At 47.7% G+C, this 15,769-nt stretch overlaps 1 long non-coding RNA gene across 1 annotated transcript; it reads left to right on the top strand.

The window, feature by feature from the left end:
- Positions 1-13,261: 13,261 nt before the first annotated feature.
- On the top strand, positions 13,262-14,408 carry LOC134969923 (uncharacterized). The gene is made up of 3 exons (XR_010189569.1): positions 13,262-13,535; positions 13,915-13,994; positions 14,280-14,408. It is a non-coding gene; the product is annotated as an uncharacterized LOC134969923 (long non-coding RNA).
- Positions 14,409-15,769: the final 1,361 nt, after the last annotated feature.

The following is a 15,769-nucleotide window of genomic DNA, read 5'->3' on the forward strand; positions in this document are numbered from 1 at the left end:
TGTAAACCACTCTGGCGGCTCATGCGGCTCTCATCATGCCGTCATCCACGTGAGGGAGGGTCCCTGGTGGGTGAGAGTGACAGCCCTCACCCCAGTACCCGCCGTGTGGAGCAGCCAGGGGGAGCGTGCCGGGGAATCGCAGGCAGGATCCAGCCACCTCTCCTCCATCTGTGACTCCGCACAGATCTGTGACTCCGCCCAGCGTTACGGCCAGGCACAGAATCACAGATCTGGGCTATTATATAGGAGATGAGCAGGTTCGGTTCGTCAAGATACGAACCCGCCCGAACTTCACCCATTTTACTCGGTTCCGAGGCAGCCTCGGATCTTCTCGCCTTGCTTGGTTAACCAGAACGCCCCCGAACGTCATCATCCCGCTGTTGGATTCTCGCGAGATTCGTATTCTATATAAGGAGCCGCACGTCGCCGCCATTTTCACTCGTACTTTGGAGATGATAGCGAGAGGACGTGCCTGCGCTCTCTCAGTTTCTGTGTTCAGTGTGCTGCAAATAACTGTGCTCAGTGTGCTTGCAAATATCCGTGCTCAGTGTGCTGAAAATATCTACGTTCTCTGCCTGAAAAACGCTCCATATCTGTGCTGCATTGTAGTATATAGTAGGAGGACAGTGCAGAATTTTGCTGTGACCACCAGTTATATAGCAGTACGGTACAGTAGTCCATTGCTCTACCTCTGTGTCGTCAAGTATACTATGCATCCATACCTGTGCTGCATTTTAGTTGTGTGCAGTATATAGTAGGAGGACAGTGCAGAATTTTGCTGACCACCAGTATATATATAGCAGTACGGTACAGTAGTCCACTGCTCTACCTCTGTGTCGTCAAGTATACTACAAAAGTTCAGTAAAATGACCCAAAAATCAAAATTAAAAGCGTCTGATGAGAAGCGTAAACTTGCCAATATGCCATTTACGACACGGAGTGGCAAGGAATGGCTGAGGGCCTGTTCTATGTTCATGGCAAGTGGTTCAGATTCACATGAGGATGGAAGCACTCATCCTCTCGCTAGAAAACTGCAGTGCCACTCCTAGATGGGCCAGGTGTTTGTGTCGGCCACTTGGGTCGCTTAGCTTAGCCATCCAGCAACCTTGGTGCACCTCTTTTTTTCTTTGCATCATGTGCTGTTTGTGGCCTATTTTTTAAATCTGCCATCCTGTCTGACACTGCAGTGCAACTCCTAGATGGGCCAAGTGTTTGTGTCGGCCACTTGGGTCGCTTAACTTAGCCATCCAGCGACCTTGGTGCACCTCTTTTTTCTTTTGCATCATGTGCTGTTTGGGGCCTATTTTTTAAATCTGCCATCCTGTCTGACACTGCAGTGCCACTCCTAGATGGGTCAGGTGTTTGTGTCGGCCACTTGGGTCGCTTAGCTTAGCCATCCAGCAACCTTGGTGCACCTCTTTTTTTCTTTGCATCATGTGCTGTTTGTGGCCTATTTTTTAAATCTGCCATCCTGTCTGACACTGCAGTGCCACTCCTAGATGGGCCAAGTGTTTGTGTCGGCCACTTGGGTCGCTTAACTTAGCCATCCAGCGACCTTGGTGCACATCTTTTTTCTTTTGCATCATGTGCTGTTTGGGGCCTATTTTTTAAATCTGCCATCCTGTCTGACACTGCAGTGCCACTCCTAGATGGGTCAGGTGTTTGTGTTGGCCACTTGGGTCGCTTAGCTTAGCCATCCAGCGACCTTGGTGCACATCTTTTTTTCTTTGCATCATGTGCTGTTTGGGGCCTATTTTTTTAATCTGCCATCCTGTCTGACACTGCAGTGCCACTCCTAGATGGGCCAGGTGTTTGTGTCGGCCACTTGGGTTGCTTAGCTTAGCCATCCAGCGACCTTGGTGTACCTCTTTTTTTCTTTGCATCATGTGCTGTTTGGGGACTATTTTTTAAATCTGCCATCCTGTCTGACACTGCAGTGCCACTCCTAGATGGGCCAGGTGTTTGTGTCGGCCACTTGGGTCGCTTAGCCATCCAGCGACCTCGGTGCAAATTTTAGGACTAAAAATAATATTGTGAGGTGTGAGGTGTTCAGAATAGACTGGAAATGAGTGGAAAATAAGAATTTACTTACCGATAATTCTATTTCTCGGAGTCCGTAGTGGATGCTGGGGTTCCTGAAAGGACCATGGGGAATAGCGGCTCCGCAGGAGACAGGGCACAAAAAAGTAAAGCTTTACTAGGTCAGGTGGTGTGCACTGGCTCCTCCCCCCATGACCCTCCTCCAGACTCCAGTTAGGTACTGTGCCCGGACGAGCATACACAATAAGGGAGGCATTTTGAATCCCGGGTAAGACTCATACCAGCCACACCAATCACACCGTACAACTTGTGATCTAAACCCAGTTAACAGTATGACAACAGAAAGGGCCTCTTAAAGATGGCTCCTTAACAATAACCCGAATTAGTTAACAATAACTATGTACAAGTATTGCAGATAATCCGCACTTGGGATGGGCGCCCAGCATCCACTACGGACTCCGAGAAATAGAATTATCGGTAAGTAAATTCTTATTTTCTCTATCGTCCTAAGTGGATGCTGGGGTTCCTGAAAGGACCATGGGGATTATACCAAAGCTCCCAAACGGGCGGGAGAGTGCGGATGACTCTGCAGCACCGAATGAGAGAACTCCAGGTCCTCCTTTGCCAGGGTATCAAATTTGTAAAATTTTACAAACGTGTTCTCCCCCGACCACGTAGCTGCTCGGCAGAGTTGTAATGCCGAGACCCCTCGGGCAGCCGCCCAAGATGAGCCCACCTTCCTTGTGGAGTGGGCTTTTACAGTTTTAGGCTGTGGCAGGCCTGCCACAGAATGTGCAAGTTGAATTGTGTTACAAATCCAACGAGCAATCGACTGCTTAGAAGCAGGTGCGCCCAACTTGTTGGGTGCATACAATATAAACAGCGAGTCAGATTTTCTGACTCCAGCCGTCCTTGCAATGTATATTTTTAAGGCTCTGACAACGTCCAACAACTTGGAGTCCTCCAAGTCGCTAGTGGCCGCAGGCACCACAATAGGTTGGTTCAGATGAAATGCTGATACCACTTTAGGGAGAAAATGCGGACGAGTCCGCAGTTCTGCCCTATCCGAATGGAAGATTAGATAAGGACTTTTATAAGATAAAGCCGCCAATTCAGATACTCTCCTGGCAGAGGCCAGGGCTAGTAACATAGTCACTTTCAATGTGAGATATTTCAAATCCACCTTTTTCAATGGTTCAAACCAATGGGATTTGAGGAAATCTAAAACTACATTTAGATCCCACGGTGCCACCGGAGGCACCACAGGAGGCTGTATATGCAGTACTCCCTTGACAAAAGTCTGGACCTCAGGGACAGAGGCCAATTCTTTTTGGAAGAATATTGACAGGGCCGAAATTTGAACCTTAATGGATCCCAATTTGAGACCCATAGATAATCCTGATTGCAGGAAATGTAGGAAACGACCCAGTTGGAATTCCTCCGTCGGAACCCTCCGATCCTCGCACCACGCTACATATTTTCGCCAAATGCGGTGATAATGTTTCACGGTGACTTCCTTCCGTGCCTTAATCAAGGTAGGAATGACTTCTTCTGGAATGCCTTTCCCTTTTAGGATCTGGCGTTCAACCGCCATGCCGTCAAACGCAGCCGCGGTAAGTCTTGAAAAAGACAGGGACCCTGCTGTAGCAGGTCCCTTCTCAGAGGTAGAGGCCACGGTTCGTCCGTGAGCATCTCTTGAAGTTCCGGATACCAAGTCCTTCTCGGCCAATCCGGAACCACTAGTATTGTTCTTACTCTTCTTTGCCGTATGATCTTCAATACCTTTGGTATGAGCGGCAGAGGAGGAAACACATACACTGACTGGTACACCCAAGGAGTTACCAGTGCGTCCACAGCTATTGCCTGTGGATCTCTTGACCTGGCGCAATATTTGTCCAGTTTCTTGTTGAGGCGAGACGCCATCATGTCTACAATTGGTCTTTCCCAACGGTCTATTAACATGTTGAAGACTTCTGGATGTAGACCCCACTCTCCCGGATGAAGATCGTGTCTGCTGAGGAAGTCTGCTTCCCAGTTGTCCACGCCCGGGATGAACACTGCTGACAGTGCTATCACGTGATTCTCCGCCCAGCGAAGAATCTTGGCAGCTTCTGCCATTGCACTCCTGCTTCTTGTGCCGCCCTGCCTGTTTACATGGGCGACCGCCGTGATGTTGTCCGACTGAATCAACACCGGCTTTCCTTGCAGGAGAAGTTCCGCCTGGCTTAGAGCATTGTAGATTGCTCTTAGTTCCAGAATGTTTATGTGAAGAGACTTTTCCAGACTCGTCCATACTCCCTGGAAGTTTCTTCCTTGTGTGACTGCTCCCCAGCCTCTCAGGCTGGCGTCCGTGGTCACCAGGATCCAATCCTGAATGCCGAATCTGCGGCCTTCTAATAGGTGAGCCTTCTGCAACCACCACAGAAGTGACACCCTTGTCTTTGGTGACAGGGTTATTCGCAGGTGCATCTGCAGATGCGACCCTGACCATTTGTCCAACAGATCCCTTTGGAATATTCTTGCATGGAATCTGCCGAATGGAATTGCTTCGTAAGAAGCCACCATTTTTCCCAGGACTCTTGTGCATTGATGTACTGACACTTTTCCTGGTTTTAGGAGGTTCCTGACCAGATCGGATAACTCCTTGGCTTTTTCCTCTGGAAGGAAAACCTTTTTCTGAACCGTGTCCAGAATCATTCCTAGGAACAGCAGACGAGTTGTCGGGATTAAATGGGATTTTGGAATATTCAGAATCCACCCGTGTTGTCTTAGCACCTCTTGAGATAGTGCTAAAGCTGTCTCCAGCTGTTCTCTGGACCTTGCCCTTATTAGGAGATCGTCCAAGTATGGGATAACTAATACGCCTTTTCTTCGAAGAAGAATCATCATCTCGGCCATTACCTTGGTAAAGACCCGAGGCGCCGTGGACAATCCGAACGGCAGCGTCTGAAACTGATAGTGACAGTTTTGAACAATGAACCTGAGGTACCCCTGGTGTGCGGGGTAAATCGGAACGTGTAGATACGCATCCTTGATGTCCAAGGATACCATAAAGTCCCCTTCTTCCAGGTTCGCTATCACTGCTCTGAGTGACTCCATCTTGAACTTGAACTTTTTTATGTAGAGGTTCAAGGACTTCAGATTTAGAATAGGCCTTACCGAGCCATCCGGCTTCGGTACCACAAATAGAGTGGAATAATACCCCTTTCCTTGTTGTAATAGGGGTACTTTGACTATCACCTGCTGAGCGTACAGCTTGTGAATGGCTTCCAACACCCTCTCCCTTTCGGAAGAGACGGTTGGTAAGGCAGACTTCAGGAAACGATGAGGAGGATCCGTCTCTAATTCCAACCTGTACCCCTGAGATATTATCTGCAGGATCCAGGGGTCTACCTGCGAGTGAGCCCACTGCGCGCTGTAATTTTTGAGACGGCCCCCCACTGTCCCCGAGTCCGCTTGAGAGGCCCCAGCGTCATGCTGAGGTTTTTGCAGGAGCCGGGGAGGGCTTCTGTTCCTGGGAAGGAGCTGCCTGTTGGTGTCTCTTCCCTCTTCCTCTGCCTCGTGGCAGGTACGACAAGCCCTTTGCTCTCTTATTTTTGTAGGAGCGAAAAGGCTGCGGTTGAAAAGGTCGGTGCCTTTCTCTGTTGGGGAGTGACTTGAGGTAAAAAAGTGGATTTCCCGGCAGTAGCCGTGGCCACCAAGTCTGATAGACCAACTCCAAATAACTCCTCCCCTTTATACGGCAAAACCTCCATGTGACGTTTTGAATCCGCATCGCCTGTCCACTGTCGTGTCCATAAGGCTCTTCTGGCTGAAATGGACATAGCACTCATCCGAGATGCCAGTGTGCAAATATCCCTCTGTGCATCACGCATATAGATAAATGCATCCTTTATTTGTTCTAACGACAGTAAAACATTGTCCCTATCTAGGGTATCAATATTTTCAATCAGGGATTCTGACCAAACTACTCCAGCACTGCACATCCAGGCAGTTGCTATAGCTGGTCGTAGTATAACACCTGCATGTGTGTATATATTCTTTTGAATAACTTCCATCTTTCTATCTGATGGATCCTTAAGTGCGGCCGTCTCAGGAGAGGGTAACGCCACTTGTTTGGATAAGCGTGTGAGCGCCTTGTCCACCTTAGGGGGTGTTTCCCAGCGCGCCCTAACCTCTGGCGGGAAAGGGTATAATGCCAATAACTTTTTTGAAATTATCAACTTTTTATCAGGAGCAACCCACGCTTCATCACACACGTCATTTAATTCTTCTGATTCAGGAAAAACTGTTTGTAGTTTTTTCACACCATACATAATACCCTGTTTTACGGTATCTGTAGTATCAGCTAAATGTAACGTCTCCTTCATTGCCAAAATCATATAACGTGTGGCCCTACTGGAAAATACGTTTGAATTTCTACCGTCGTCACTGGAATCAGTGCCCGTGTCTGGGTCTGTGTCGACCGACTGAGGCAAAGGGCGTTTTACAGCCCCTGACGGTGTTTGAGGCGCCTGGACAGGCATTAATTGATTGTCCGGCCGCCTCATGTCCTCAACTGACTGTTTAAGGGAAGATAAACCATCACGTAATTCCACAAATAAAGGCATCCATTCTGGTGTCGACCCCCTGGGGGGTGACATCTGCATATTTGGCAATTGCTCCGCCTCCACACCAATATCGTCCTCATACATGTCGACACCACGTACCGACACACACCGCAAACTCACAGGGAATGCTCTAATGAAGACAGGACCCACTAGCCCTTTTGGGGAGACAGAGGGAGAGTCTGCCAGCACACACCACAAAGGGCTATATATACAAGGGATATCCTTATATTAAGTGCTCCCTTATAGCTGCTTTAATATATATATATATAGCCATTAATGTGCCCCCCCTCTCTGTTTTACCCTGTTTCTGTAGTGCAGTGCAGGGGAGAGACCTGGGAGCCGTTCTGACCAGCGGAGCTGTGACAGAAAATGGCGCCGTGTGCTGAGGAGATAGGCCCCGCCCCTTTTTCGGCGGGTTCTTCTCCCGCTATTTTTCCAGTCAGGCAGGGGTTAAATATCTCCATATAGCCCCTATGGGCTATATGTGAGGTATTTTTAGCCTTGTATAAGGTTTATATTTGCCTCTCAGAGCGCCCCCCCCCAGCGCTCTGCACCCTCAGTGACTGCCCAGTGAAGTGTGCTGAGAGGAAAATGGCGCACAGCTGCAGTGCTGTGCGCTACCTTATGAAGACTGAGGAGTCTTCAGCCGCCGGTTTCCGGACCTCTTCACGCTTCAGCATCTGCAAGGGGGTCGGCGGCGCGGCTCCGGGACCGGACTCCACGGCTGGGCCTGTGTTCGATCCCTCTGGAGCTAATGGTGTCCAGTAGCCAAGCAGCAAATCCACTCTGCATGCAGGTGAGTTTACTACTTTCCCCCTAAGTCCCACGTTGCAGTGATCCTGTTGCCAGCAGGACTCACTGTAAAGAAAAAAACCTAAACTAAACTTTCTCTAAGCAGCTCTTTAGGAGAGCCACCTAGATTGCACCCTTCTCGTTCGGGCACAAAATCTAACTGGAGTCTGGAGGAGGGTCATGGGGGGAGGAGCCAGTGCACACCACCTGACCTAGTAAAGCTTTACTTTTTTGTGCCCTGTCTCCTGCGGAGCCGCTATTCCCCATGGTCCTTTCAGGAACCCCAGCATCCACTTAGGACGATAGAGAAATTATGGTTATTGAGGTTAATAATACTATGGGATCAAAAGTACCCCCAAATTCTATCATTTAAGCTGTTTTTGAGGGGTTTTTGTAAAAAAACACCCGAATCCAAAACACACCCGAATCCGACAAAAAAATTTCAGGGAGGTTTTGCCAAAACGCGTACGAATCCAAAACACAGCCGCGGAACTGAATCCAAAACCAAAACACAAAACCCGAAAAATTTCCGTTGCACATCACTACTTTTTATTGAGAACAGTTTAGAACAATTTTCAGTAATGTCTAAATATATGCAAATTAAAGCAGGGCAAGTGAAACAGAAACATTACCTATCCACACTGACAATACAGTGACATGCAGCTAGGAATTGTTTATACATGGATTTGGTAGGAACTTACTATTTTTTGTCACAGACATGTTTAAAGATTGAATGCATTTGTAAATGTATCTAAATGCAAATTAAATGTATATAAAACACATATTAAACCGGTACATAAACACAATACAGTTAATATGTTGGGTTTAAAAAAAGCATCAGCATTTGTGACACTTACAAAACCAGTAGAAAGATCTTTAAGTATACACCAGATACAACAAGTCATCTTTTTATTAGTTGGTAGGTATGCATTTAGGGGACTATTTATTAATATTTGGGGACCTTGTTGAAGAAGGAATGAGCAACTGCACGTACTCCATATTGGTTCCTACATGGAGGCTTCATTCCTTAACCAAGATGGATACTGAACCTACCACTGAACCTACTACTAACGGGGGCGACGGATTCGGGCAAGGGCGGACTGGTCCAAAGGGGTACAGGGGAAACCCCCGGTGGGCCCCAGTTACTAAGGGTCCACCCCTTCCTCTAGGGATCAAGTTCCAAACTGATCACTTGGATTATATATTAAACATATGTTACATAATACAGGACAGGGCTATGGTGTATTTTCTACAGCGCAAAAATCTGGTAAATTGTCATGTATGGAATATGTTTATAATAGTGCCCAGATGATAGCAAAGCCTCTATGTTGGCTGGCCACACAATTGCTGTAAGCATGGGCCCCTACCACTGCATCCCCCCAGTGGGCCCTTACTGCCCAAGTCCGACACTGCATCCAGACCCCTGTCTGGCCCTTCTGACAAGCCTGGTCCTGGGTAATTAGCACCCACTCCCGTCCTCTCGGCAGCCCTGGCCATGCCAACTTGTACACAGACGTTTCCCAATAGACTCGGACCCAAAAATTATCATTCCTCATCACAACATATGGCGGCAAATAAGAATGCCTCTATCAACGTACTGTAGTGATGCCGGGACAGCTATTCTGATAATCAGCTTTCCTAGCGAATCACAAACTGACTACAGCAGTGACAGGTAAACCTGCTGGATTGTATTGTTGCTGAGCATGCAGGACCAAGGGTCTCGAGGCACAGGAAAAGAGCCAGAGGGATCCAAGCAGGGGCGGAACTCTGGGAGGCAGTGGAGTCAGCTGCCGCCGGGCTCCTGACCTCAAGGGGGCAGATCTCCTCCATTGTCTCCAGCTGCCTGACCCTGAAGATCGTTCGCTGCGAGGAGCTTTCGTGTCAGTGACACGGAAGCTGCCTCCTAGTATATACAGAGAGCTGGCTGTGGCTACAGCTAGGGGGAGCTCCAGAATGCAGCTCCTGCCAGGCCCTTCCAGATGACCTGGCCGAGTGAAGCTCTCTGTTCTTCCGTTGGGCTGATAGCAGCAGGTAGGCACTGGCAGCACTTGCCTCAAGCTGCACTGTGGGGGTGTGTGTAGTTGGAAAGGGGAGGGGTGCTGGGGGGTCTTTAATGAATGTTGGCAGCACTGTGTTTTATGTGTGCATGTTTAAGTGAGGTGTGTGTGTGTGTGTGTGTGTGTGTGTGTGTGTGTGTGTAAGTGAAGGAAGCATGTGTTTATTTTTGTTTGTGTGTGTGTTTTTAAGTGAAAGAGGCGTGTGTGCATGTAAGGGAGATGTGTGTGTGTGTGTGTGTGTGTGTGTGTGTGTGTATGTGTGAGAGAGGCATGTGTGTGTTTAAGTGAAAGAGGCATTTGTGTGTGTGTGTGTGTGTGTGTGTGTGTGTAACTGTGTAAGAGGCATGTTTAAGTGAAGGAAGCGTGTGTGTGTGTGTGTGTGTGTGTGTGTGTGTGTGTGTGTGTGTGTGTTTGTGAGTTTAAATGAAGGAGGCGTGTGTGTGAGTTTAAGTGAAGGAAGCATGTGTAAGTGAGAAGCGTGTGTGAGAGGTGTGTGTGTAAATGAGAGGCGTGTGTGTAAGTGAGGAGTGTGTGTGTGTTTAAGCGAAGGAGGTGTGTGTGTTTAAGCTAAGGAGGCATGTGTAAGTAAGAGGCGTGTGTAAGTAAGAGGCGTGAGTGTAAGTGAGAGGCGTGTGTGTGTTTAAGTGAAAGTGGCGTTTGTGTGTGTGTGTGTGTGTGTGTTTAAGTGAAAGTGGCGTTTGTGTGTGTGTTTAAGTGAAAGAGGCATTTGTGTGTTTTGTATATATATACTGTACATCGGCACACCACTGCGCCAAAGCATCTACCTTGTGACACGCTGGTGGGTGAGGGAGTACTGTAGGTGTGCTATAAAGGTATGCTGGTGTCTATTTTATTGTGATGACTGACTTGGAGTGCCGTCCACTTTGTATGTGTATCTATATTACTATTGGGATAGGCACCTGAGCACGCTACTACTGTCCAACATGAGTGCCATATAGCTACATACTGTATGAAGGGTGTGTGTGTATACAGTATGTAAGGGGGGCACAAACATTTATCATGCCTCCAGGCGACTGGGGCGAACTTACGGCACTGGATCCAAGGGACATGAGATCCTTATTAGTACTCTCATGGCTCTTTCCTTTGGAGAAAGCAAGTTGATGCCATCTGAAGAATGCCTAAGCTATTGGAGACATGTTCTAAAAAACTTCTGGTTTTCTGAGTTAAAGGGGAACGAAAAGCTTGTTAAAAAAAAGCCACTTCAACAGAAAATGTGCGATAACTCCTTTACAGTTTCACTAATAACCCCTTATTGTTTGTAGCTGTTGAAAATATGATTGGGGAGCGAAGGGTGCGATGCATGTGATCATATGCAGAAAAGAAGCTTTGTTTGGTCTGATTATTTCTTTCTATCTGTCAATCAAGTTTAGTCACATTGCTCATTCTGAATATATGACAAGTAGGTTATCGAAATGTGATGTACTAAGGCTTAGAAAGCGATAAAGTGGAGAGAGATAAACTACCAACCAATCAGCTCCTGTCTTTTTTCAAACACAGCCTGTAACATGGCAGTTAGGAGCTGATTGGCTAGTAATTTATCGCGCTCCACTTTTTTTACTCTCCAAGGCTTAGTACATATTCCCCCATGACAGATATAATCATTTTGTAACAAGTATATTACAGGACCACATAGTAATTTCTATGGCACAATATGAATAGTCGTTATGCGTTCAAGATCCCACCGGACGGAATCTCGGTGGTCGGAATACCGACACCGGGATCCCGACCGGCACATTCCTGACATATTCTCCCTCTGTGGGTGTCCACGACACCCATAGAGGGAGAATAAATTAGTGTGTCGAGCGTAGCGAGGCACCGTGCCCGCAGCGTGGCGAGCACAGCGAGCCCGCAAGGGGCTGCGTTGCGCTCGCCCCCCCTGTCGGTATTGTGCTGGTCGGGATCCCGTCCGTCGGTAATTTGTACTGATCCCGAATAGTCTTTCTTTAAGGTTTGAGGCCAGGAATAATTTTCTTTGAACACTGTTTTGCTTTCAGAACATAGAACATATTCTGACACTGCTTTTTCCTTTCACAGTTGCCATTAAATGTCACTGACTGGGAATGAATTCATAAGTGATGTTGCTTTAATTGATTTTTATTATGTCAATGAATATTAATAAAGCCTTCATGTGTTTCGCAGCTAGTGTGTCCTGTTCTCAGCAGACTGACAGCTGAGTTCCAGAGCCAAGCACACAGGCACGGAGTTCCTTCCATGAGGGAAATCGATAAACTCACACTGCTTGGCAGACTTGTCATTCAGAGAGGTATTTGAATGCTTTCCACATGAAAGGAAATGACCCAGAAATGCTGCATTTACCATGAAAGGAACAACAAGCACAACTTTTCTATTTATAGCACTCTGCTTATATACATACTGTACAAGGTGTGAATGTGTGGTACACTGGAAAATCTGCAAATACATATATTAGGGCAACACAGATGATGTAATGGTTAGCATTACTGCATCACAGCATTGAGGTAATGGGTTCGATTCCCACCATGGCCCTAACTGTGTGGAGTTTATATATTCTCCCCATGCTTGCGTGGACTTTCTCCGGGTACTTTGATTTCCTTCCACAATCTAAAAATTTGCTGGTAGGTTAATTGGCTCCCAACAAAAGTTAACCTTAGTGTGAATGTGTGTGCGTGGACATAGGCAGACTAGATGGCCCAAGTGGTTCTTACCTGACAGTTCTATGTATTGTAATTGAGGCTGACTCTATGGTGGTCATTCCGAGTTGATCGCTAGCAGAAAATGTTCGTTGCGCAGTGATGATGCAAAAAAAATGGCACTTCCGCGCATGCGTATGCGGCGCAATGCACACGCGCGACGTACTTTCACAACGAACGATGTAGTTTCACACAAGGTCTAGCGAAGCTTTTCAATAGCACTGCTGGCCGCAGAGTGATTGACAGGAAGAGGGCGTTTCTGGGTGTCAACTGACCATTTTCAGGGAGTGTTTGAAAAAACGCAGGCGTGGCTGGCCGAACGCAGGGCGTGTTTGTGACGTCAAAACAGGAACTGAATAGTCTGAAGTGATCGCAAGCGCTGAGTAGTTCTGAAGCTACTCTGAAACTGCACAAATTTGTTTTGTAGCCGCTCTGCGATCCTTTCGTTTGCACTTCTGCTAAGCTAAAATACACTCCCAGTGGGAGGCGGAATAGTGTTTGCACGGCTGCTAAAAACTGCTAGTGAACGATCAACTCGGAATGACCCCAAATGTCTCTTCTCACTATATTTAGTTAAAGCATCTGCTTGTAGTCTTCTGTCTGCAGGTAACACTGAATTGCTAGGGCAAAGCAGCCACAGTACATATCTATGTGGCTTGGTAGAATGCTTAAACTGTCACAAGTTGAATGCATGCAATGTGTTTGGTTGCTATATATAATTTGTTACGTCATAGGCATATCATTCATCTATATCATGCTTTTTCAACCAGTGTGCCGTGGCCAGGGCCGGATTAACAATGGGGCGGATGGAGCTGCAGCTCCAGGCCTCCCATTGAAAATAGGCCCACAACACCCCAAACCAGCTGGCCAAAGTTCCGACCACAGAGGTCTGAAACTCTGCCGGCCCGAGTCAGTCCTGAATACCTCTGAGGCTCTGCCCCCGAATCCGTCCATAGCCCCGCCCACTGGCCTATCCTCACAATCAAGAGTCGGCCTGGGCTGTTGGTTAATCCCAGGTGTGCCCCCTGCTCTGTAACTCCTCCCACTATCATCGGGGGCGTGGACAAGGCAGGTCGGGCTGGTGACAAGCTGTATACGGTAGGTACTCACTATCAGCTGCTGAAGCTGTGGTGCGCCCTGCTGTAACGCTGAGGAGAATCCTGATCAGTGCAGGAACTCCTCAGCAGCATCTGCTGTGCTCCGATTGGCTGAGTGACACATCACACACAGTCACTCAGCCAATCAGAGCACAGACACCCCCCACCCACACACAGACCAGCAACTACTCGGGCAGCAGGCTGAAGAATGAATGATATTGCAGCCAGGAACTCAACACAGGAGAGATGGTTAGTCACCTGTCAGTGTGTCACACACACATACATGTGTATAGTACTGTACAGGATAATTACTTTTATAAGCTTCATTTCCCCTCACCAAAACCTACAAGTTCCATCTCTATCCAGCACCTCCTGTAACACCCTCCCTGCTCTTTTGCAGTATGTATAGTTATCTATACTATATACAACATGTACTCTGCATATATATGTATATTATGTACGTGTATTGTATGTGTGTGCTTTATGCATGTGTATTGTATGTGTGTGCTTTATATATATATATATATATAATATACTATACGCTATGTATGCATGTGTATTGTATGTGTGTGCTTTATATATATATATATATATATATATATATACTATACGCTATATATGCATGCAGGTATGGTATCAGGATCTTTGTGATGGCAGCGGTCAGAATACAGACATCACCCTTACATGCCAAATCCTGACACCTGGAAGGTAAGTATACTAACCCTCATCTACTCCCCCACCTAACCCTCCCTTCCCGCAGCCTGACCCTAACTTTACTCGGTGATGCCTAAACCAAACCCCCCCCCCCCCCCCCCCCACCCACCCACCCACCCACACACACACACACCTGTAGCCTAAAGCTAACCTTTCCACCCCCGCAGCCTTACCCTTCCCGGTGGTGCCTAATCCCCCCTTCCCAGAACTAACCCTCTTCCCGCAGCCTAATACTAACCCTCCCACAGCCTAAACCTTTCCCTCCATCTCCTACCACAGCACACTTACGTTCGGGAGCCAGCAGTCGGGATTCCAGTGCCGGCATTTTTATCCATGTGGGGATCCCGCACCAGCATTCTGACCAATGTTGGTATTCCGGCATCAGCATTCCAAATGCCGATATCCTGAACGCCGGTATGTATAGTGTGTGTGTGTATATATATATATATATATATACACACAGTATATGTATGTATGTATGTATGTATGTATGTATATATATATATATATATATATATATATATACATTTTTTCTATACTATGTGTATGCATTACTGTTCTATGGCCCTCTTTCCGAGTTAATCGCTCGCTAGCTACTTTTTGCAGCCGTGCAAATGCATAGTCGCCGCCCACTGGGGAGTGTATTTTCGCTTTGCAAGTGTGCGATCGCATGTGCAGCCGAGCAGTACAAAAACATTTTTTGCCGTTTCAGAGTAGGTCTGAACTTACTCAGCCCTTGCGATGACGTCAGCCTGTCCAGTCCCGGAATTCACGTCAGACGCCCGCCCTGCAAACGCCGGGACACGCCTGCGGTTTCCCTACCACTCCCAGAAAACGGTCAGTTTACACCCATAAACGCCCTCTTTCTGTCAATCTCCTTGCAATCACCCGTGCGAATGGATTCGTCGCTAGAAGCATTGCCCAGCAACGATGCTGTTTGTACCCGTACGACGCACATGCGCATTGCGGTGCATATGCATGCGCAGTAGTACCCTGATCAGCAGCGTGCGATCAACTCGGAATGACCTCATACATACAGATGCGTCCGTCTACACTGTAGCTGTGCTGCGAGCATCAGTGTGTACAGGGTGCCAGCCAGTGTTGGATTAATAATGGGGCAGATGTAGCTTCAACCCCTGCTGGAGACAGGAGGAAAAAAAATCCAGCTGCCAGCGGGCACTTGAGGTCCCGCTCACTCGCACCGCAACTAATCTCTCCCCCTGCCATCCAGCAAAAATTAACCTTGCACGGGGTTCTTCAAATGCCGGCAACACTGTTAAAATTGGTGGTTGCAGTAGAAGGCTTCATACGCCCTCCATGCGCCTCACAGCCACCTGGCTCCTCCTCATGAAGTGTGATTCCACACCAAGCGCTGCCAAACCACCAGTGCACCAGGGGCAGTTGAGCTGTGCTTACCCTCAGCTCTGTGAAGGCGGCCCGCGTGATTGTGACAGGGCTGCTTGTTATCAGGCGAGAGCCTGAGCTATGCAGTCAAACTAAAAGTCTCAGCCCTGGTGCAGTGGGAAGGAGCGCTGACGTCTCAGGCCCCAAAGAGTTTTGGGAGAGCACAGAGCCACTGCTTTGGCCCCTGTCTCAACTACCTGCCCCTCCCAGGTGAGAAGGCAATCTCTGCGATTGCAAGCTCTGTGGGCAAGGAACCTGCACACTTAAATCTGAATTTTGAATCATATTATTTGATTTTGGGGATGTGTGATACGTACTAGGTGGCAAGTTGTAGGTGAGGTCTCTCTGATGGTACCTGTGTAGTG

The sequence above is a fragment of the Pseudophryne corroboree genome, chromosome 11 (genome assembly GCF_028390025.1).
Source record: "Pseudophryne corroboree isolate aPseCor3 chromosome 11, aPseCor3.hap2, whole genome shotgun sequence".
In the NCBI taxonomy this organism is placed as follows: Eukaryota; Metazoa; Chordata; class Amphibia; order Anura; family Myobatrachidae; genus Pseudophryne; species Pseudophryne corroboree.